General features: G+C 44.2%; 1 long non-coding RNA gene across 1 annotated transcript in view; it reads right to left on the bottom strand.

Moving 5' to 3' along the window:
* LOC142830548 (uncharacterized) overlaps positions 1-16,949 on the bottom strand; it is a 48,605-nt gene extending 31,656 nt beyond the window's left edge. Inside the window, exon 1 of the long non-coding RNA XR_012905866.2 lies at positions 16,042-16,949. This is a non-coding gene — a long non-coding RNA (uncharacterized LOC142830548). The remainder of the gene's footprint in view (positions 1-16,041) is intronic.
* Between the last annotated feature and the right edge of the window lie 6,878 nt (positions 16,950-23,827).

Genomic DNA, 23,827 nt, shown 5'->3' on the forward strand with positions numbered 1-23,827 from the left:
AGATTCTGCTCAACGGCCACATGGCACGTCTCTATCAGCTTCTTTACAGCCTGGTGGATAGTGCTTTGGTTCAAGTTCCTTTCTCCCCATCAGTGGCTATGGACAGGATTTTCGAGACACAAATCAGGCCAACGTAGCAGAAATATCCTGCACAGTAATGCAGGGGTTGGGAACGTAAGGCCCAGGGACTCCCAAGGCTCACGGTACCCCTCCCCCCCAGCATTAGTGCGCTGGTGCTCCATCCCCCTCACCACTCCACCCGTAGGACTGGGGCACACAAAATCTACTAGCCTGGGCCCCCTCTGGTGTGTAAGGGGATTGTGGCAAGTGTCTTTCTACTTCTCATTTGGGGACCACATCAATGAGGTGTGCAGCTCCCAACTGATTTTTCTGTGGGTCAGTGGCTCCCAACCCAAAAAAGTTTCCCCGCCCTTGCAGTAATGGCTATTGTGGGCGTGCACGCACACTTATTAGCAGCCGGAAGCCTTCTGGGTATATTCTGATCACTTTAAAAACGTTGCATAAAATGTGAATCCTACTCTGTTTTAAAATCGCACCTGCAAATCATGGACTGAACGCCTCGCCACCAAAGAGTGCCATAATTTCTGACTATAAGACTCTGCTTTTACCTTTGGATTCCACATGCATTTTATTGAATAGTTCCTGAAGATTTACAGAATTCTATATGCTTCCTCCACACTGCAAATTCTCAGTTGCCTCTTTGATACTGCCAGATACATTTCACTAAGCAGCATGCCAAAGGCTGGAGGGATCCCAAGGGATGGGCTACATCTGTCAAGTTATGCAAAAGGCCTGAGTGATGAATGACAGTGTTAACATTAAACAGCTCGCCTGTGATTTTTTTCAAATGTGCCTCCCGAATGGAGATAAAGCCAGAACAGAAGAACATCACCTCATTAAGGAAGCTGGCAATAATTAAGAACAGAGACAAGGCAACATGCCTGTCTGAATGCCCACACAGCCTTTCAAATTACTCTTAAGAAAATTAATTTCCATACACATGCATGTAGTGAAATCCTTAAAAATTAGCCATCTAAGAGCTCATCCTGTGCATGTGGTAAAAATGAGGGTCAACAATTAAGTGGTTACAGGATCTCAATATAAAATTCCATACTCTGGAGGTCTCTGTATGTAATAGAGTTCTATTTAGGTCTCGTGCAGAAATCTTCAGACAAATCTGTACCTAATACAGGGATCTGTGAATCCTAGAGAATGTGTCATCTTAGTTGAGGATCCATGAGGACAAATATGCACAAGTCACCTCTGACACCGCCACTTGCTCATTAATACTGTCCCTCCCACAAAAAACTCTGCTTGCTTCAGGATAGGGAAGAAAAGCAGCATAGAAGGACAAGAGAAATCCGACCCGCACCTGGACAGAGGAAGTGAAAAAATTCAGGTCTTTCAGCTCTGAGGAGAATTTTATAGGCATCTGCATCGAATAGGCTGCCACACTTGCAGGTCTACCAGGCTGCTGTAGGAAAAACTGATTTGTGGAGCTACCTAGCTGAAAAAAATCTCAGAATGTTCCCGCAAAACATCACGTACAGTTCTTTGCTGACTTGATGGGGGGGAGGGAGGAGAGGGAGCGGGGGAAGGGGATCTGTGCTGAGGAGGGATGAGGGGAAGCATCAATATTTTGCATTTGGATATTATGCTGGTGGTGTAACTCCTGCTGTAGTTGGTAGCCAAAGTGTGTGTGTTATTTTTGCCATGTTTAATTAGCTCAGGGCAGATAAGCCTGGTCTTTTGCACATCACTTGTAAATGCCTCTGGGATAACTTTAGTATTAAAGGTTTAGAAGAGTTATGGCAGAGATTCATATTACACAGAGCCACTTCCTGTACAGTTCTTATGCTCTCTGTAGGAGTTCCTCAAAAGCCTCCATAGCCCCTGAACGTTTATAGCTGAGTGATAAAGAAAGCTGTTCTGGGCAGGACTTGTCTCACAGGAGAGAAATTTTACTGACAAATATGCAAGATCTGCTTGATCATCTTCACCCTCACAGATATCTAGCCCTAGGCCATGGGGGCTTTGATGGGCAGAGCTGGCAAAGGGGAATTGACAGTTCACTGGCAGTGCAACCAAAAAGACTAGTAAAAAGCACAGCCGGAGTGACTGGCTGGTGGGTGACTCAATGCAGCCTTATCCCAGCCTCTCCCAGGAGGACTCCAGTAGAACGCTCACCAGGACTTAAAACCAGCCTCCCTAGCTCCTGGAAAGCAGGCAGTCAAGTCAGCACACTCGTCCTTCCCTGCACTCCAGGCTGCCGCAGAGTGCAGGTGCAGTAAACGTGGTGGACATTTTCAGCGGTGTAACTGGAATGTCAAAAAACCCTGCCTGCTGACAGAAGCGACTTGTCATGACAAGTTTTGCACCCCCCCGCAAAACCACAAAACCAACCATCCTGTTTCTTTGATCAGCTTCAAAAGTGATGTAGACTTTCAAAGAGACATGAAAAGGGGGCAATCCTGGAGAAACAGTTTGTCCAAGTGTTCCCAGTTTTTGGCCAGCTCCAGGAGGAGGGAGGCACCATGTGCAGTGGGAGAATATCAGACCCCTCACCATCAATGTCTTTGTTTTTACCCCCAATAGTGGCTTCTGAGGACTTCATGGTATGTTTTAAAGGGAAGGTTCTAGCCCAGAAATTACTGAATTTTAGGGAATCTAATTAATTCCACGAAAGATCATTTAAGGAAGTCAGTCACTATTACCGATCTGCCTCCCTCTATTTATTACCCTAGCAGTGAATATGGCCTACTGAACTGGGAGGTCTATGCAATTTGTATTGTTCATTATCTCCATTACAATAATGCCTTGAAACCCTAAACACTGTGCAAAACCTACTGTACTGGAAGGTGCACAGACTGTTCCTGTCTATCTTAGGGTTTAATACTGCTACCCCTCCCTATAACAGTGGAGTGCCTTCCACATAAGATCAACAGCCCCTAGGGGACTTCATGGCATCTCTAGAACATCTTTCTTTTGATGGCAAGTGCCACTTCTGGTGGGAACACTTTCTTAAAGTGGAATGCTTTGCAGTGTTTCCTAAAGAGAGTCAGACTTTCCCAACTCCCTGGAAAACCGTCCTCCAGCTGGATCCCCTCAGCAAATTGCTTTGACTCCAAATATTACATGCTTCTTCCTGGGCTTGGTGATATTTTCAAAGGTCAAAGTTCATTTTTACCCAGTAATTTCTTTGAAAATTGGGACCAAGCCCTGAAACGGCCATCAGAAGCTGATTGGGAGCAGATGCACGTGAGTCTGCTATGCCTGCACCAGCCACGGAGAAGGAGAAGTACATTATTCTGTACCAGCTGGAGCTTGGGCATCAGAGTCACATTCTGCTTCAGATACAATGAACTAGAATAATCCAGCATGGAGGTGACTATTGCATGGATCACGTTGACTGGATCCTTGTCCAGGAGGAAGGGACAAAGTTTCTTAGCAAGTGAGAGATGAAAAAAGGCAATTTTTGGAGACTGCTGCTAACTGTATATTTTTGTTAGTTTCTAGGATACTACAGGACCTACTTGCTGCTACCTGGACATCTAGTCTTAGCAAGTGGCTCAACTAGACCCCAAAGCATCACATCTTTGATGAATGGGATTTATGCACCTTCCATAGAAGGTAGAGAAGGTCTCAGTCTCTTCTTGGAAGTGATTCCTCTTTCTGACCAGAATCTCTTCAGTTTTGCCTGGGTGAAGAATTGATGTCCTGAGGGCACTCTGAGAGGTTAGTGGTGGTAGCCGTTGTCTCATCTGAGACTGGGATATTGTTGAGTATCATCAGCATGTCACGTTCCACACTCCCCAGTGGCATCGTGTAGATATTGGAGAGGAGGATGGAATATGGATCTCTTTGAGATCGTGTAGGCGTGGGTTTTCAGAAGCAGTTCACCACCACCACCACACCGATTCTGCTGGAGAATTTCCTGCCCCAAAGTTTTATCCACCAGACAGATGGTGAAACAGCAGGAGGGGAACATGAAGCAGCCACAATGAAGGTACCATACCCACTTAGTGTGGTACGTGGTCCCGGTTTCATGGTGGCTGGCCCACATACAAGATGAGAAGTCTACTCTACACTTGCTGCTAGAGCTGGGTTCTCTTAACTCAGGGAGTAGAGGTGTATTGCTTTAAAACCCTAAGCCCCACCAGGCTCTATCCCTCCCCTAACCATTGAAAATCCACGCAGTAGTATGGCAGTACAACAGCCTGTTTTTCCACACACTAGCTGTATGCTCAGATCATTGCAACTGATTGGCTTCTTGCAGCTATCAGCTTAACTTGTAGCCATAGCTTGTCATTCTTACCATGTTTCCTTTGAATTCTCAGCTGGGATGTAATGTCCCAGCCCGGGGATACCGTGGTGGTTAGAGGCAAAATACACATAGGCTGTGTCTACACTGGCATGAATTTCCAGAAATGCTTAAAACAGAATAGTTTTTGTTATAAGTATTTCCGGAAAAAGAGCGTCTACATTGGCAGGCTGCTTTTCCAGAAAAGCCCTTTTTCCGGAAAAGCATCTGTGGCCAATGTAGACGCGCTTTTCCGGAAAAGAGCCCCAATCGTCATTTTTGCGATCGGGGCTTTTTTCCGGAAAAGACTACTGGGCTGTCTACACTGGCCCTTTTCCGGAACAGTGTTCCGGAATAAGGACTTATGCCCGAGCGGGAGCAGCGTAGCTTTTCCGGAATAGCGGCTGATTTTGTACAGTAGAGCGTCGTTGCTTTTCTGGAAATTCAAGGGGCAGTGTAGACAGCTCGCAGCTTATTCCGGAAAAGCAGCTGATTTTCCAGAATAACTGGCCCAGTGTAGACACAGCCATATAGTCTGTACTTCGCCATTTTAAGAAATCCTTCAACACTGGCACACAAACAGGTCATTGCAGAAGTTCAGTGTTGCTCCTCAGTCAATTGAATTAATAATTTGGATAGAAATGGATGGAACCATACAAAATCATAGAATCAAAGATTGCTAGGACTGGAAGGGACCTTGAGAGGTCATCGAGTCCAGTCCCCTGCCCTCATGGCAGGACCAGATACTGTCTAGACCATCCCTGATAGACATTTATCTAACCTACTCTTAAATATCTTCAGAGATGGAGATTCTACAACCTCCCTGGGCAATTTATTCCAGTGTTTGACCACCCTGACAGTTAGGAACATTTTCCTAACATCCAATCTAAACCTCCCTTGCTGCAGTTTCAGCCCATTGCTTCTTGTTCTATCCTCAGAGGCCAAGATGAACAAGTTTTCTCCCTCCTCCTTATGACACCCTTTTAGATACTTGAAAACTGCTATCCTGTCCCCCCCTCAATCGTCTATTTTCCAAACTAAACAAACCCAATTCTTTCAGCCTTCCTTCATAGGTCATGTTCTCTAGACGTTTAATCATTCTTGTTGCTCTTCTTTGGACCCTCTCCAATTTCTCCACTCTCCTACCTTGCTCAAAACTTTCCTATTAATGCATCCCAGAATTATGTTTGCTTTTTTTGGTGCCACAGATCCCTTTCTGCAATACTCTTTCCTACAAAGTCACTTCCCATTCTGTATGTGTGAAACTGATTGTTCCTTTAAGTGGTGTACTTTGCATTTGTCCTTATTAAACTTATTACATTTAAACATCCTTCAGCCCAGTGGATATGCTCATGGAATAGAACAAGGATGACAGTCTTTGGCAGTTATCTTTGGAAATGCCTCAGCCCTTTCACACCAGCTTCATCACCCAAAAAGTAAGTAAGGTGTGATTAAGAGGGAAATGAAGATATAGAACTCTGAAAAAACACTATGAAAGATCGCCAGGGTACCTGACCCTTACTGAGACCTTTATGAACAACTGACAGTGTGCTAGATTTCAAGCACAGACTCACCAGCTGAATCCATCCATTTTCTATACCATTTCCTTTGAAATCTCCTGTCCAAGTCCTGACTAAGTTTAGTCTGTAAACTGACGAGATGGCTGTTCAAGCTAAAATGGCTACAGGCCATTATTTCAGACTTTAATACTACAGTTCAGTAGTTTGCAGCTTAAGTTGTTAACTAAACTCCTGAACATGAAATAGTTACGCCTTGCTTAATTAACAGAGCTTTGGGACATGATGTCTAATGTTGCCCAGCATACCTGGAAGGTTGTTACTGCTGATTCAGCTGTCCAGTGGAAACGGAAGACTAAAAAAGAACCCTCCAGTGATCTGCTATGAGAGGCCATGGATGATTCTCACAGTGAAACAGTTAAAAGTTTGGCTAAGAACCCACACAAGGGAATTGAGAATTAAGACTGAAACACTAGCCTTCGCTTACCATATTGTGCATAGGGAGGTGTGACCTGATTTAGGTATCAAGAGTGGATTTGAATACTTGCCCAAAACTCAGACCTCAACCCTGGAGGTTCAAAAATGTTCATATACAATTTAAAAAACAGGTTTCTTATTTTCATGCCCCTCTACACTTCCTGGTTCCGGCCAGTAAAGCAAGAGTGCCAAGAACATCTGTTTTCCAGTATAAAACCAAAAAGCAGGCAGTAATGGAAACCTCCCAAGTAAACCCATCATGAAGTTTTGAATAATTACATTGGCTTGGTTCTTTGGGTGCTTGACTAAACGGCTAAACCTTTAGAGGTGCTTCCATCACCAGTTATAGTCAGTTTCACTGGGCTGTCATTCAATGGGTGATCTTACCAACTCCTATGTACTTCTACATTGCACAGAGGTGTGTGTTCAGATTTCACGACAGGCTTTCAGCTTTAATTCAGATTCTACTACATTTTGTGGGCATGAACCAGAACCTTTAAGAGAAGGTTAATATATTTTAAAAGGGGGCAATAAATTACATCTTTCCAGTTTGCTTTTGAATAAACAGTAATAATCAAAGTAAAGGAGAGGAAGTCAAAAATCAACATTCACATTTTAATAACTGCTAATGAAGTGGAAATGGCTTTAAAAAAATGTCAGCCCCATCTGTCCTACATCCTGCTTGGGAGTAATTCTTTAAGAAGGCAGCAATGAGGTTTGAGTTAGTACATAATTCAGCAGATGGTGGCATGAGGTTGCTGCTACTGAAATGGAATGAAAACAGGGGGGTCAGACTTCTGCATGGTCGAGGTAGTGTTATTCTTGCTGACTGCCTCTTGTTGACCCGTTTCCCCATTGCTATTGAAGTTCTAAGCAGTGTTCTAATTTAGATTTTAGGTTTGAGGCAGGGAACTGTATCAGAGCCAGGGTTTGGTGCCGATGGTGCTGTAACTCATGCAGCTCTCTCATTGAGATTTCCAACACACACGATGGTGGTCCTCTTAAAACCTGCTCTTGGAAGAAATCTACCATTTGGGGCCAAAAATCTCAAGAATGCTTTATTTCAGTTGGTTTTGGCCATATCTGAATTGGGCAAGATGCTCCTACATGCTGCTGGCGCTATCCCTTCAGATTATGGAGCTGGTTGGCTAACTCCTTCCATTTTAGGCATCTGGATGATTTCCTCGAGGCTCAACAGCCTAACTGGACACAACAGCACTAATGTGCCTCAGCAGCCAGCAAGACATGGGCAGCTTTGTAGATTGCACTTGTGTGTGAAACAAGGCACTTGCATCCAAATGCTTTACAAGCCATTTAATGGCTAGACTATAGGGTAACCCTGTCCCAAGAAACAGCAGCATGCAGCTGCACCACACCCTGGGCAGACCCGGGAGTCAACTGGGAGTCACTCAAACTTCCTGCTTACTGCAAAGATAGTACATTTTGGCAGTCCTTTGAGGAGCAGGTGATCTGCCTGGAACATAGGAGGCTAGAACCTGGGTGCCTACAGCTTCCCTTTCCTTCCATCCACTGCTTGCTCGCTTACTTGTGTGGCTGGGGTATGACAGGTGATCAATCCCCTTTCTCCTCACTCTGGCTGCAATCACAGTCTGAGCCAAGCAAGGACTGGAGGGATCAATCCAACCCCCAATAAATGTCTCTCTATCATTGTCTAGAACACACATCTTGCAGTGCCATGTTTGCATCTATATATGTAGATATTTATATAATCTGGATCATACAGGTACCTGAATCCTCTTCTCCCCCAATTGTATTCAGGCTACACAATCTCTACTTGGCTCAACAGACAGTCTTGTAGGCCATCTACAGCCCACTTCAAGGCCTTATTAGAGTCTTTATATGGAATACCTTGCTAAAGGTCGAAAAATAATTTCCATCTCAAATAAGCCACACAGTATATTTGATCCAGTGAATTATACCAATGCTGTACAGTGAACTTAACTACTTGTAATCTTTCAGGATAGCTATGACAGCCAGAAACCTAAAATAGTCTGGCTGTGCATGACCTTTACATTTATTAGGAAGGGTATATACAGCAGTAGCTTGCTGCAGGAGCTCTTTGAAGGGCATGTTCATACATTACTGTATCATGTGCCCCAAGTGGGGGAGGACCAGGAGTAATGGAATGAAACAGTGCTCAGGAGAGTTTTGGCAAGAAAGATTCCTAACAGAAGGAGGGGGAGAGGGAACCATGGAAGGTGGCTGGCCAGCTTGTTTAAAGTCACCATGACAGCTCTGGACATCAGCTAGTGCTGGCAGACAGAGCTCTCTGGGCCCAGTTACTTTACTCACACTAATTGGCTTCAGCTGAGCCCAGCTACACCTCCTCCTTTGGCAGAGTGGAAAGACTCCTGCAGTAGCTGTCCATGGCTTTTGAAGCTACCACAAGCATGCAAGATTATTTCCATGAGATCCAGGCACCCTCGGGAGGATGGATGGGGAGCCCCAGGTTTCTGCAGGGGATTGAAAGCATTTGGAAACCCACTTAAACCTGTGTCAGCTTTCAGGACCAGAGCGAGAGGGGAAACTTTCCATCTACATTTCTAGGAACATCTTACCATCTGCAGTTGTAGGTCTGACTTACATACAGGCCCAACGGGCTACAGATCAAGGCAAGATTTTGTTCATTGTCTTTCAGGTTGTTTACAATGTTAGCAAAGTGGCCTTTGACTGCAAGCTGCTTGGGACAGGGACGGTGTCTTACAAATAATCCACAGAACCAAAGTAATGTCACAGTGCCCAGGCACTCGTGTGATAGATAAGGAGTTTGCTGAGCTAAGCATCTTGCCAACACACACTCCCTGCCTCCAGGAGCTCACAAGCCAAGTATAAGACAAGACCTAGATGGATACAGACAGGTGGGGAGGCATGGCACAAAAAAGCAAGGAAATGCTCTTGGGCAGCATGACAGACAGTGGTCTCCATGCACCAGCAACCTGTTGTCAGTTTCATAGGCATTGTGGCAAGGAAGAGTTTTAAGAAGAGACGTTTAGGAGGAGAATAAGGTAGCTTGGTGGAAAATTACAGGGAGCTCCTCCTGGAGAAAGCACAAGGGTGCCTCTTGGAATGTTTAACACATGGCTGCCAACCTGGCCCAGTCACGAGCAGGAGTCAGTGCAGGAACGATGGGGTAGTTCAGTGGCAATGCCCTTCCAGTACTACTAAGCAACAGGAATGTTGTAGTTAGACTAGAAGGGGGCTTGGTCCCCTGGCAGTGTTGTCCCTGAGCATCCGCAGGATGAGGGGACACACACACACACACACACACACACACACACACACACACACACACACACAGTGAGCAGCATGCTGGGGCTCAGCTCCCCAAAGCAAGCAACTGCAGCCAGTGTAACCCATTCTGGCTGTGGTGTGCTGTCCCATCTAGTGGCACTGAGGCCACTCGCAGGGCAAATAATGAGTCTCCTCTACAGCCTTCGCTAACAGCCAGCTGGCTTTCAGCTCATGCAGTAGAGGCTCATGCAATTAAGTTCCAGGGGGCCCAGGTTCTCTTCTGCCTGCAGAGGATGGGTTTGTGGGTATTACACCAGCACAGTCAGCAAAGGAACATGGCAACCCCACACCTACTTAGCATTTTAGTGGCATTCCGGTACTTTAGGTTAAGGATTATGCTGCTGAATGAGAAGGGATAGGTTGAGTGGGGAAGGCCTTGAAGGGCCCGGAAACCAAAGACAAAGTAACTTGAGGCGATAGAGAAGGGGACGTACCAGCGGAGAGAGGTGGTGAGAGGGGTGGTGACATGGCCCTAGCTGTGGACTAGGACAGTGATCCTTTCTGCAGCATTTTGAAAGCTGGGTATATTATCAACACTGAGTCATTGTGAGATCTTCCGGGAGGACATCCAGATCTTGGTTTCCTTGTTTCATTATCTTTGCAAGGAAAATGTAGTGTTTGAAGAGGTTTCTTTGGATTCTCACTCTAGGATGCTTAGGCAATTGGTCATGGATAACATCGTAGGGTCTAGGAACCATCCAGAATGGGGGCCCATTGTGCCTGGCCCTGGACATAGTGAGAGATGCCCCAGCCCAGAAGAGCCTGCAGACTAAATCGACAAGATGCACACGGGGCGGGGAAGGGGCGATCCTTGTGAGGGCAAAGAGGATACCAGTTCTGCCAGTGATTTACGATTTGTTTTTAAAATACGGTCTGCAGGATCTAGTCAGGAGGGGATCAGCTAGAGGAAGGGGCAGGAGGGTACCACTGTATCGGTGGCTGCAAGGGGGAGAGTGCAAGGCATAATATTTGAGCATCATTAAGAAGAGGTTCTCCAGCGGTCAGTCCTATGCTTGTGGGCAGCTTCTGCCTCTGATTAGAGAATTACATTGATATACCACCCTGGGAAAGATCTGATGTAAGCTGACTGGTTCTGCTACATTACAATACAGGCTATATATCCTCTCTCAAGTAGTGCTACACAGGCAAATCTACTACATGGCAAGCAGTCCCTCCCCAGTTGGACCCACTACCCTCCCTGATAAAAGCTGCTTTGGACAGCACTGGTGGGAACACCTGCAACCAGTTGACATGAATATCCCCATCATTGCTCACATCTGCACAGATGCACAACTACTAGACACATGGGAGGAGATTTCCAGTGATGCTAATCTCAAGCATTCTAAAAATCTCACATTTGGGTGCTTCAGAATCATGAGATTTTAAAACAGGTTTCAGGTATTTATTTTTCTTCAAGTATTAGACCCTTTTGATATCACATTTCTAAGCTTTTATCTGCAGGAACTTTACATGAAAGCCATGAGCCATTGTCACATGACCTCAGGAGCTGGAACTTTAAGAAAAAGCACTGAATATCACAAGACTTGTAATAAGATCACAAGAGTTGATCATACTTGAGTTTCTGACATTACGCAATGATTAGTGTCAGTTTCTGGTTTTCCTACACTTGCTCTATCATGTTGTGCTAGGTTTCCAGTGCTGCATGGGACTGTTGAAATTAGAGACACCTGAAACATCTCATTATGCTAGCTTTGGCAACACATTTTACAACTCCCAAATATTCAGCCTTACCCACATATCAGTTTTCCCTGCAGCACCAACAAAAAAGTCTATTATCACAGTTGTTGAGGATGTGTTTCACTCACTTTCTGAATCCTAGCTCTTGCTTGCTTGCTTAAAATATGCACATCTTTATGTACACACTCAAATAGGATCTTTATTTGTAGCAAGTAACTGGGCTGGACACTGACTTTAGAGCAGTAGTGGACAAAATGAGGTCCAAGAGCTACATGCAGCTCATTGGGGTTCTACGTGTGGCCCATGAGACATTTTGTTTACTGTTGCCCACACAGGATTGCAAGATTCTGCTGGTTTTCATTGGTGTACATTTTTTTCTATCTGTATTACAAAATTGACATTCATTTAAAGCAAAGGCCCGGGAAATGAGGTGTGTGCTGATTGCATACAACATTATGAGAGCCGTGTGCTCCTTCTGCATCCAGTCAAAGTGTTGCTATGGTTCCATCAGCATATCCCACAGATTCTAGGTTCACAAGCACAATTCACAACAGTACCTTATCCCAGGAGACTCTCTTGGTTATGACAATCTTGTGGCCCACTGAGATGAAGGAGGACCACTCACTAGCCCAGGTTTCCCCTTACTGCCTTAGAGGCTACATTTTTCACTCCACCGACTTTTAGCTTCAACTTTAACCCCTCAAAACTCCAAGAATCCCCCATGTCTCTTAAAAAGGGAAAAAACCCACCCTGCTTTATTAATTCCCCACATAAACATCCAGAACATAAACGCAACACTAACCTTCAGCTAGAAGAATTTATTTGCCCTAGAAAGCCTTTCCAAAGGAGTCAACCGGTTCCTGAGAGTAGGATTAGAGCTAGTTTAGCCCCATATAAACTCATTCACATTGGGGGCTTGCAGCACAGGATATGAACATGAACGAAATGTATTAAAAATAGGAGTTGAGAATAAAAGCTCTCCCCTAAATCTGCCTTATTGTATAAGCTGCTATGAATTAAGGCCCTTTCTGGCTGATTTTTAGTCATCAACATAATTATTTCAGAACATTTTCCAGACCAGCCTGTTTTATAAGTATTTTAACAACCTGCAAATCAGGAAACTGTAAATCAGAGAAATGAACTTAAATCAGCAATCACAAGGCAGTAGGTCTCCTGCATAGATTCTGACAGCATGAAATGAATAAGTGGAGGTCTGGTTGTCTTGCTTTAAAGCACCACGAGCCTTTAAATCCCTGGAGCCACAGATCCACAACCTTTGGGGAAGTTTAGATCCAAATTTTATGGCTTATGCGAGCCCCTTCCATAACTTGATCACTCTTTGTATTTTAGTTTTTCTGGAAGATTGTAAGTGAGCAGTTGTGAGTTAATTCATGCATGTAGTCAGAACCCTATGCATTTTGTATTCAGCCTTAAGAAAACTGTTTCACAGCAGTCACTGGATTCAGTAGACACTGACCCAGGACATCAAATAGATCTATACTCTTCAGTAGCAATGACTTGTGTAGCTGGGTCCAATAATCAAGATCACTTTCTTACCAGTGCTCCTGTGTCACATCTTTTCAACATGGTGGTGTAACCCACACACCTAGGCTACGTCTACATTGCACATTCTTGTGCAAGAAAATAAGCAGCAGAACAGCTCTTGTGCAAGAGGAGGTTTTTGTGCAAAATTGGTGGCTCATTAGTTATGCAAATGAGGCACAGCGATATTCATCACCACACCTCATTTGCATATCTTCTTGCGCAAAAAGGTGCAATATAGACATAGCCCTTGTGTGGTTCCCTGTCCCATACAGTGGCACTTAGACTACTTACAGTGAGTGATAAGAACAAGGGAGCTCTATAGCCTAAGATGAGAGCCAGCTGACACTATAGCTCAAGTTGTAGAGGCTCCTGCACTAAACTTCCCTGGTTCAAATCTGCCTGGTGGGAACAGGAAACAACAGAGATTGCACAAGTGAAACCACATCAACCCCCCAGTCTGTAAGAAAGCTGCACTGCTTTCTAGCTTTCCCGCAGAGAAACAGGAGGTGAAATTCTACCTAGTGTTACATAAGACAGGCCAAGGAGCTTTGGAGAGCTACACTTCCCTGGAACAGGCTGTAGAAGTTGCTGCTAAATTCAACCCAAAGTAATTCAAAACTCTGCATCTTGAGCCTGATCTAGAATAAGATTTTCAGTGCCATCAAGGGGATTTACACAAACAGGGCAAAGGAAGTTAGCAAAGACTTGGCCATGGAAATTCTCAGTTTTGGACCTGGACTTCTGGGCCACAGTTTTCCAATCCATTCTGTGGGATTGTACTTTCCATGGGTAAGGTAGACTAATGCATTACTATGTCCTGTAAATACTCATACTATGGCGGGAGTGCTCTGAATAGACTGGTAACATGTTCTAAGGCAGATGTGATTTTCCTAGGGTCTCAGAAGGCAGATTCTCTTTCCTCACTTTGCCATTTTGGTGGTACCCATAGCCATGGTAGATAGGCACCAGGCCCAGTAACTAGCATTCCAAGGCTATGTCTATACTGGCGGGTTATCATGCAAGAAGGGCGGTTCTTCCAGAAAGCGTCCGCACTGCCCACCCCCTCTTGCACAAGAAGATTTACAATATGGCGTGGTAAGAGAGGGCTTCTTCCACAAGAGCTACACTCTTTTTAACAGGTGTAAGCCCTCTTGCACAGGAGCTCTTGCGCAAGAGGGCAGTGTGGCTGCTCAGCAGGGGTTTCTTGTGCAAGAAAGCCCTATGGCTAAAATGGCCATTGGAGCTTTCTTGCACAAGAGAGCGTCCACACTGCCATGTAGAATAGTGGTAGATCTGAGGAAGTGGGTCTGGCCTACAAAAGCTCATCACCTATTAAACCATCTTGTTAGTCTTTAAAGTGCTACACATTCCTGTTTTTTGTTCACACTGCCATGGGCACTCTGGCACAAAAGCACATCTCACACATGGCAGTGTGGACGTGATCTTGCACACGACTTCTTGCACAAGAATCCTCGTGCAAGATGTTCTTGTGCAAGATGCCGCCACTGTAGACATAGCCCAAGTGAGTTGCAAATAGAAGTCAAGAAAAGAATCCCAGCTCAGTCAACATTCAATTCATGTTTCTATTGGATGGGATTTGCAATGGTCTAACTGAGTTATGCAACCAATGCCAAAGGAAATGAACACAATACCCAGACTCCTTTGGTTACTAGGAGCCACCAACATCCCAACAATAATGATAACTGCAGGACTTCTCAACACTGGAATATCTGAGCATTAATTCCTGCTCTCATGCAATGCCTTTTGTTAGGAGATCAGTACCATTAGTCCCCAGTTTTTACAGGCATGGAAACCGAGGCACAGAGAAGCAAAATGACTTTTCCAGGGTGAGCCAGTAGCAGAGCCAGGACCAGAACCCATCTCTCCTAAATCACAGTCCACTGCTGTGGTCCCTAGGTAACACTGCCTGCCTTAAAATGGTTTCCTATCCTTCTTCTCCTTTTAAGGGACAAGCTTTTACCCTCTCCCTTGTGCTGCACCCTCTTAGTGATGGTTGTAAATACCAACTCCCTGTCCGATATAGGATAGAAACCTGGCATAACCACAAAGAAAACTATACCAACTATTTGGCACCTTCTGAACCGGCAGCCCACCTAGCCAGGGCATCCCTGGGAGCTGCAGATTGGATGCAGAACTCTGGGACAGAGCTGCCTAGGATTCGTGGCTCAAAAGGAGGGTCAGGAGAGGGCACTGACCAGCTGAGAGGCTGTTTGACATGGGGATTGGATGCAGCTAGGTAGGTTAGGATCTCTCAGGAGCTTATGAAACAAGGTAAGGGGAGCAGCCAAATAGTCCGCTATTTGGTCAGGGCCTGATGCTAAGCAGAGAGACACTGCAGTCACTTGGACTAGCATTGATTAAAAAAAAAAAAAAGCAGTATTCCCAGGAGCACCAGATTAAAGCAGACGAGACTGGAAACTGCTCATTTGAGAGCAGAGCCCCTGGCTCTTCTCCAAGCCTGAATGTCTACACAGCAATTGAGCCCTGCAGCCATGGCCCCTGCTACAGGTATTTTATTGCAGTGCTCTTCAGACAGCCTGAAAGAGCGTCTATGAAGTAAGCCTCCCAGTAGAGGGTGAGGGCATGTTCCACATGTTTTGCAGACAAACTAGATCCACAGCAGCTTGATCGGACTTGCCCCAGATCACAAAGATAAGGTAGACGAGATAATCTTTATTGGACCATCTTCAGCTGGGGGGGGGGGGGGAGGGGGAAGCAGGGTGTGAAAGAGACAAGTTTCAAGCTACAGAGCTGAGGAGGAGCTCTGTGTAGAATAAAGTCTTTCATCAGCAGGAATACATCTAATAGAAGATATTACCTCACTCACCAGCTCAAATATCCTGGGACCAACATAGCTACAACAGCAAACTAGATCACAGAGGCAGTTAGAGCAGAGTAGATACAACAGCTCCTGACTTTCAGTTGGGGTGGGGAAAGATTAGCCAGAGGACCAGCTTTCTCATCCGTAATCACCAGGAGTGATTAACACAATGGTCACCTGCCTTGCCTTAGCCTTTTGACATAGTACACATCAGGAGACTTTCTCACTGATAGAGTAAACCAAAGTTTCATTTGTTCACCTCAGACACAGCAACAAACAAGTTTTTTTTCCAATAAGTCCTATTGTAAACTACCAGTCTGTTTGGCTACCTTCCTGAGAAGCCTTCATCTGAGAGCTCCGTGCAACTTTCTCTTGAAACAGCAGGCATGAAAAGGGAGAAGCAGGGAGCTTGTAATGCCACTAATATATGGAGAGAGACCACTTCCCAGCACACAGCTGACTCTAACTAAGCCCAGAAAGAGGGTATAAAAGGCCAATCCCACGCAGCAGCCTGGCTTTCTAGCATATGATTTTCAGGGTAGGGTCTATATAAGCTCACAGTAGAAATAGGCCTTGTTATGCAGTTACAGGATGTTTAGGAATGAACTGCTCATGAAAGACTTTGTGGCCTTTGTTTAGTTAACCCATATGCATACCCTTATAGAGCCTTTAAAATCCTGGATCCTGGTATAGAGTAGCTTAGTGATCAATAAAACTAGGATGCATTCTCTTGCCTTACTATGCTTAGTAGACAGTAGGTTACTGTGCTAGCTGATAGCAATTTCTCAAACAGCCTTTTGGGGAAAAAATAGGGTTGCTAGATGGTCTCCTAAAATACCGAACATGTAGGCTAAGAATTTGTTGAGCCAAAAAAAAAAAAACCCCACGTCCTGTGTGGCTACTACCAAGAGCCACCAAGCGGGGAACAAAGGGGGAGGCAGCAGAGCCTGCTACCCAAAGCAGAGAGGCAGACCCCAGGGCAACACAATGGGGGGGGGCGACCATTGGTAGGAAGGTGACACCCCCATAACCAGGTCTTTGGGTGTCCCAGTGGGAAAAAGCAGAAATTCCTCCCTAGTCAGTTTTGGCTGAGAGCCCACGGAAGGCGCCTAAACGCAACTCCAAAGCACCCGCGGGCTTCTCTCCTGGACTATGGTACCACAAGGTGCTTGAACAGCGCGCAGGGGCAGGGCTGCTTCTCCTCCTCGGACGCAATCAGCTGAGGGCTCCCAGTGCCAATTGCGCCCCGCCTCTCAGCCATTCCCCCCGCCCCTTCTTGGCTTCTGCATGCAGCCACAGGCTCCCAGCTCTGATTGCGGCCTCGCCTCCCAGCCACTCCCCCTGCCCCCACCAAGCTTCCTTCTGGCACACAGTCAGAAAAACAGAAAAACATTGCCCAGGATTTTTCCTGATTTTTTTCCTGATTTTTTTTTTTACCGGACAGAGGGTGCAAAAACCAGACTGTCTGGTAGAATGCTGGACACCTGGCAACCCTAAAAAAATAACTAATATCCCTCACATAGCTACTAAGAGATCCTCTCTCTTTCCGCAAGCTGGCTGTGGTAGTTGCTGTGTGAGGGGCTGAAAAATCATCCTTATAACAAAATCAACTAACAAAGACAAAAGTGTTTTCATTTTGGAACTGATGTGTGGGGCCTTCTTTGGGGAGAAGGGAAAATGAGCTATTGTCTCTTTCAGACACAAAACAGTGCTCTGGCTTTGGTTCTGCTGGAAAAGAATGACCTGTGCATCGTTATCATACAGTAAATATAGCCTCTTCTGAGAGCATGCTTGCTCATTACTCTACTTATTGTGCAATTGGTAACTGCCAAATCCTCTGGGATAGAAGATCTTGGACTCTAGCTGTTGAAGAAGTAATGCCCCCTGGTTGCTTGGCATGATAGGAGAAGTAATAAAAGCATACTTTTTAATAGAGAAAGTATGTTTTCAAAAAAGAACAGGGGCAGGCTTGCTTGAGAGAGGCAGCTCTTTTGGAGGGACAAAGCCATTGTTAGAGAATGTAAAAGTAAATAATGGCTTGTTTATAGGTATGGTTTTTAAGATCAACCTCTAGGCTGTGTCTAGACTGCATCCCTTTTTCGTAAAAGGGATGCAAATTAGACATATCGCAATTGCAAATGAAGCGGGGATTTAAATCCCCCCCGCTTCATTAGCATAAAAATGGCTGCTGCTTTTTTCCGGCTCGGAGCTTTGCCGGAAAAAAGCGCCTGTCTAGACGCGGATCTTTCGGAAAATAAAGCCTTTTCTGAAAGATCCCTTATCCCTCATTTTAAATGAGGGAAGAGCTAGAATTTTAAATGAGGGATATAAGGGATCTTTCGGAAAAGGCTTTATTTTCCGAAAGATCTACATCTAGACTGGCACTTTTTTCTGGCAAAGCTCCGAGCCGGAAAAAAGCGGCAGCCATTTTTATGCTAATGAAGCGGGGGGGATTTAAATCCCCGCTTCATTTGCAATTGCAATATGTCTAATTTGCATCCCTTTTACGAAAAAGGGATGCAGTCTAGACACAGCACTAGACTTTAGTAGAGAAGAATATCACTATTATAGAATTCTAAAAACCTATGGGTAGGGTACAAGTTTCTATTTAGATTTAATAGTTTTATATAGTAATCTTGATATAGAATCCTATTGAATTTCTACAGAATCCTACTGATTTTGCCTCTCTAAACATTCCATAGGTGTTTTCTACAAGGGCAAACCCAAATTTCAATTCCTATTTTAAAAAAATAATTTTTTTTTCTTGATATGTGGGATCACAGCAGGAGGTGTTGGTTAACCAGCTATAGCCAGAAATACAATCACACAGCTTGAGTTCCAGCTTTGTCATCTTTGTTTGCTAGGGACTATACAGAACCTGCTAGACCTGTTTAGTGGCTGAGATAAAGCTGGAAACATATCATTATGCAATCTAGTTGGACTGCACTTAGATATATGGGGAAGATTATTTATCTGAATACCACATTTTAAAATGAATTCATAGTAGCCTATACTTGTGCACTGCTACTTGTTGTAGTTTCTCCTAGTTAAGACCTAGAAAAAAAATTCCATGATGTAACGGAAAACACATTCAATGAAAAAAACAAGGCTGCCACGTATATGCTATCTCTACTTTAAGTTCCTTCCCTCCCTCACCCTGTCTTGAGGTGCGAAATCTAAAGAAAGATTTCTTTCTCACTGCATCATGTATTGTACTGGACTCCTGCAGTTACTCAGCGTCCATGTGTTTCATCAGTTAGTTTAGAATAACAACATATGCAGTAGGTTTCTTTAGCCTTATCTGGCCAGGAAGTCCCTTTACAGAGCATTGCTTTTGGCAGGAGCAATTTCAGCTTGCTGTGCTAGTTCGCGTTGATGAGATCATTGCAGAATAACCATGTGCTTCACAGATGTCCCAGCACTGTCTCTTTCCAGAAGTGGGGAAGAACTACTCCACTTCCACTGTCTTTACACAAATGGATTAAAAAAAATGAAGATCACATATCAAGTACTTTATTGAAAGAAGGCAAGTATTCAAGAGTCTTTAGACCAAATATTTAGTTAAAAAACCCCAAACCCCAGTGTATTACAAAACCTAACATTGGTAGAATTTTAATTAAAATTCCCGTTGTATACAGTTTTTTTAATTTGATTTCCCTCACAGCATTTGCAACCTAAACATTTCAGCATCATGTTTCAGGGTAGAGTAACATATGTTCAAGGCAGAACTAAGGTTGTTATACAATTATAGGCTGCTTGGGGAAAAAAAATCTTTTACTGTCTCTGAAAATGAAATTGACTAGAAACAGAAATTCTGACTAGTGTATTTTCTTTGCTTCAGTTGAGCGCAATGAAAAAAGCATCTTAAAAAAAGCTAAATGTTAATATTTCTTGCAGTTTGAAGGATCTGAGATATGAATAAACATAAGTGAAAACATAAAAGAAAATGAGGAGGAAGTGGGGAAGGTTGGAGGAAACTTAGATTGAGTGTTGGGAAAAGTTTCTTGCCAGTCACATAGATTGGGTATTATTCTCCCACTGGAAGAGCTAGAAGCCCTTTCATTTGGCACAATTCAAACGAGATCGGAGAAACCATTCATGCAATAGGAAACAGCTGCCCAGGATGGACTATATCAATATACCTCCCATGACTCTGCCACTTTATTGCAGTAGATTCTTTGTGAGCTAGTTAGCCATGTAGTGCCAGTCCTACAACTGAGCAGGACTGATTCCATCCAGTAGAGGGCGGCGGTCTATGTACGTACCAGCCACTCCATGGCAATATCATTACTCAGCATGTGTTCATGGTTCTAAAACATTTCTCCTTTCCCATCTAGGAGATGAAGAAAGGCTGCAGCCTCTTTCTGTGTAGAAGACAGAAATACTGAAGGAGGCTCAGTGGATCTCCAACACTTGATAAGAATGGTGTGATAAGACCACCTGTATGATTAACCTTAGAGCTGTTGCTGCTAAAAAGGCTTGCACTTCAAGCATTACAATCAAGTGCACTCCACTTTGGGCTATTTCTAAGTGAGCTGGAAACAAATATTCAAGACAAAAATTTTGAAAGGTAAATTGAGAATCTTATGCACACCCCTGGACTCTCTGTGTGGTACCCACTAGGATATTTTTCTGCAGTGTGCTCGCCTTTTCTAACACTCCGATAAATTATATTTTTAAATGAGTAACTTTACAAATCAGCAAGGCAGTCCGAAGACTGGGTCAAGACCTAACGCACCAATTCTTACCAGTGCTTGTGAGAACCAGACCCAATTAAGTTTGCAGGATTTTACATCACCAGGGCTGGTGCAATAGAAGCTGAGAGAGAAAGCAGCCTTTCTTGGACTCTGAACTCAGAATTCCTTGCAGAAGTTCTGAAGCCAGGAGCTTCATTTGTGAGCTAAGAGCTGAGTAGGAGCTGTGACATGTAAGTTTTCTGTGATGCTAGTACAGTCAGTCCCCGGGTTACGTACAAGATAGGGACTGTAGGTTTGTTCTTAAGTTGAATTTGTATGTAAGTCGGAACTGGTACATATTGTAGGGGAAACTCTAGCCAAACATTTCTCCAGTGCTCAGTTTTATTCTCCCACACCTCACTTCCCTCAGTCCTTTATGCTCAAGCTGAGGTGTCTGCTGAGAAAAGCCGCTCCGCGTCTCCCTGGTCTGCTGGGGGGAAGCAGCTAGTGCGGGGTTACCTCACCCCGTTTGTAAGTAGGGATCCGATGTAAGTCGGATCCATGTAACCTGGGGACTGCCTGTATCTTAGCCTGCCTATTGTCAATTCATTCCCTGTGTCCTAACCTTCCCCTCTGCTAGGACTCTGGGACAGTATTTTAATGACATGACTAAGCCGTAGAGAGTTCAGCCATGTTCTCATCCCAGCATCCGCGATGAGTCCGAAATAATCTGATTTGGGGCCTGAGTCAAAACTCTTTGAAGTCAGTGGAAAGACTTTGGATCAGGCCTATGGCTTGCTTACTTGGTACTCAGAGATTTAATAAGAAGACTTTTGCAATAGTCTGCTGGGTTATAACGAGGATTCTTCTGGTAGAATATGCCCTAAACCAGGTTTTGCCTTTCTTAAACATTGTGTCTGAACCCCACCAGAGGGTCTCTACATAGTGCTCCAAACTATGTCTGGCATCAAGCCCCTAGATGGCTAGGTTATTTCCCAGCCACAGTTGCTAATCAATTTAATTAGGTGTGCACGAGCAGGAGTCTAAGTAAGCATGCAGTCCCATTTAACCCTCAAGTTCCCATCCCTCTTGAATCCTAGTACAGTGGGTTTGACTAGTACCTCTGGGAATAGAGCATTCTAGCCCCCAAAAAAGATTGTTCAACACAAGCACTCAAAATAAAACGCCATCTGCATATATTTAACTTACATTTTAAAACTAATTTCCAGTGTTTGTACATCTTTTTTTCTTGTAGTTTATTTCAGTTACTGTAGCTTCCTGTTCTCCAAACTCTGAAAGTTGAAGCTCTCCTGCTGGTCTTTGTACCTAAGTCTGTCCAAACCTGTGATCAGTAGCTTTTTTCCAGGCTTTACCCCAAAATGTACACAAATGCTATGGAGGCATATTGTTCAGCAATCTGTCCGCAGCCCACCAAGGAAGGTCCCTCTGTGATTTTGCACAAGGATCACAATCACCTTCCTTGTTTCATTAATAACCCTACAGCTGATGCAGCCTAAGACCCTCTGGCCATGTTTCTTCCCATTGAATAATGATGGTGCTTGGTCCTGCTGTGAGGGCAGGGGACTGGACTTGATGACCCTCCCAGTTCTAGCGTTCTATGATTCGATTTCCATCTTTAATGCAAAAGAGTTTCTGTTGTTACTCCACTCCAGGTCTCTATTTGGAGCTATGTCTAGACTTCAGGCTTCTTTCGGAAGAAGCTTTTCTGGAAGAGATCTTCTGAAAAAACTTCTTCTGAAAGAGAGTCTGCACTACGAAAGAGCATCGAAAAAGTGATCTACTTTTTCAACAGATAGCATCCATTCAGTCTGGATGCTATCTTGCATGTAAGCTGTGATTACTATAGGAAGAATAGCCACCACGGCACCGGTTCTTTTTCCTCTTTCTTCTTTCCTCTTCTTGCGAAAGAAGTCCCTCTTCCCCGTCCACATGCTCCTTTTTCCGAAAGAGCTCTTTTGGAAAAAGGCTTCTTCCTTGTAGAATGAGGATTAGCAATGTTGGAAAAACCCCTCGGTTCTTTCAATTTTTTTTGGGAAAGAACGTGACTGCAGTGTGGACATAATTGAAGTTTTTTTGGGAAAAAACTCTGTAGTGTAGACACACCTTGGTAGTGATGCTTTCAAAGGGTGAGATCCAGACTCATCCTTTCCCCTCGGCCTTGATGCCTTTAAGTCTTCCTAGAGAGGATTCATATTACTTAGGGTGATGTCACCTCTCGCCTTCACCATGAACTGGAGCCCCCTGGGATTCAGAGCACCTCAGAGAGCACTTTGCCACACTGCACCCATGGAGGACCGGGGCTGTAGTGTGGAAACCTGTTTAACTGCAGAGATGTATACATCTATAAACTCTATGCTCTATGTTCTTCCTTCCTGGCCCTCCCCATTTTACATGTGCAGTGGACATGGTGTTTGTCTCCTGTATCTTCCAACCTCAATCAATACCTTGGCAATCCCTGTGTTCTGCTCCACATCTGTTCTCTCGTCTCCCTGTGAACCCTCCCTTGATTTTCAGCAGCGCTACTGGAATCTTTTCCCTCATCCTGTTTCCCCTTCACACATTGAACACTCATTTGTTGTTCCTCTATGGTTTTTTGTTCCCATGCTCCTTTCTCAGACTTTGGCCACAGCCATTATTCTTTGGTTGGCCCCTGATAACTCACTGAACTTTGTCTCTGCTCAATAATGGCTTTTTTAATCTATTAGAAAATATTTCCTTTTCTTTATCACAGCTAAACAAAACCAAGGAAATTAAATTAAATACAGAACTATGTTTAAATAACAGAAAGGTTGTGACACAAGCCAGGAAATCCAACAACAAAGAGGACAATCTGCCCATCGCCTGGAAATGAAGAGGCACCGTGGCAAGAGATAAGGGCAAAATATCAGCCATGATATTGGGTTTTTCTGAGTTTAGATTGTGTATCAGAGCCCTAACCAGATGGGAAAAGTTTCAGCAACGGCACCTATCGCCTCTACTGTGGAGGATGTAATCTTTCATTGCTTCCCTTAACACAGCTGCTCTCGGCAAGTTAAGATTTAATTCCTGACTGTAGCAATATGAAGGTTCTATGCACACAAATGAAATGATGGACAGATACATGCTGATGAGAGCCACAGGATTTGGGGAGCTCTTCAAACTGGCTATGTCTGCTTGAATGTCTCATCCATCAGTGATATAGTGATTGAATTTCCCAGACTGGTATCTCTAGGTATTGTAAGTTATAGATTCTTTCTGACATGTTCTCTTTATTAAGAAAGGTAGCTGACAACTGGCATTTTCTGCTGACTGCAGTCAACAACATTATTGCTAGTCATTTAAACTTGCTTTTAAAAGTTTTTGTTCAGGACTTGGAGAAAAAAATCTTTATTTTAGTTTTTCCTCGTTCTTCTGACAACAGTTAAAAATCAGGAGCATG

This window comes from Pelodiscus sinensis, chromosome 9, assembly GCF_052426305.1.
Source record: "Pelodiscus sinensis isolate ZL-2025 chromosome 9, ASM5242630v1, whole genome shotgun sequence".
NCBI classification, from domain to species: domain Eukaryota; kingdom Metazoa; phylum Chordata; order Testudines; family Trionychidae; genus Pelodiscus; species Pelodiscus sinensis.